This window comes from Nannospalax galili, unplaced genomic scaffold (genome assembly GCF_000622305.1).
Source record: "Nannospalax galili isolate Female #2095 unplaced genomic scaffold, S.galili_v1.0 scaffold195, whole genome shotgun sequence".
NCBI lineage: Eukaryota > Metazoa > Chordata > Mammalia > Rodentia > Spalacidae > Nannospalax > Nannospalax galili.
In genome coordinates this window covers 228,346-229,255 of record NW_008335885.1, presented here as the reverse complement: position 1 = coordinate 229,255, position 910 = coordinate 228,346, and positions in this window count along the sequence as shown.

Genomic DNA, 910 nt, shown 5'->3' with positions numbered 1-910 from the left:
GGTTTGGTTCTAGGATCCACATATGAGGGAGAACATATGTCGAATTTTTTTGAGTCTGTGTTTCTTCACTTAGTATCAGTTTCTAGTTCCATCCATTTATCTGCAAATTTCATGATTTCATCTTTCTTTATTGCTGAGTAAAACTCCATCGTATAAATGAACCACATTTAGTATCATTTGTTCTCTTGATCTTAGCCAGTCTGACTGGGGTAAGATGAAATCTTAAAGTGGTTTTAATTTGCCATTTCCCTAATTAGTAGTGATATTGAACAACTTTTAAGATGTTTCATAGCCATCTTTATTTCTTCTTTTGAGAGCTCTCTGCTCAGCTCCTTAGACCATCTTTTAATTGGCTTGCTTCTTGTCTTGATTCTCTGTTTTTTGAGTTTGTTATATATTCTGGATATTAAACAGCTGTAAGATGTGTTGCTGGTGAAGATTTTCCACCATTCTGTGGGTTTTCTGATGGCTTCCCTGGTTGCCTCTTTTGATGTGCAGAAGCCTTTCAGTTTAATGAGGTCCCTTATAATGTTCTGTATCTTTCTGGTGTCCATTGTGATGTTTCCCCTTTCATCTCTGATTTTGTTGATTTGGAAATGCTCTTTCTTTCTTTTGGTTAATTGGGCTAGCGGTCTGTCAATCTTGTTTATCTTTTCAAAGAACCAGCTCTTGGAATTCTTGATTCGTTGTAGTGTTTTCTTTGTTTCAATTTCATTAATTTCTGCCCTGATTTTTGTTATTTCTTCTTGTCTGCTGGGTTTGGGTTTCATTTGCTGTTGCTTTTCAAGTGTGTTGAGTTGCAACGTTAAGTCATTTATTTGTGTTCTTTCCAATTTTTTGATGTAGGCATTTCGAACTATAAACTTCCCCATAAGGACAGCTTTCAGCATGTCCCAGAGGTTTTGTTGTG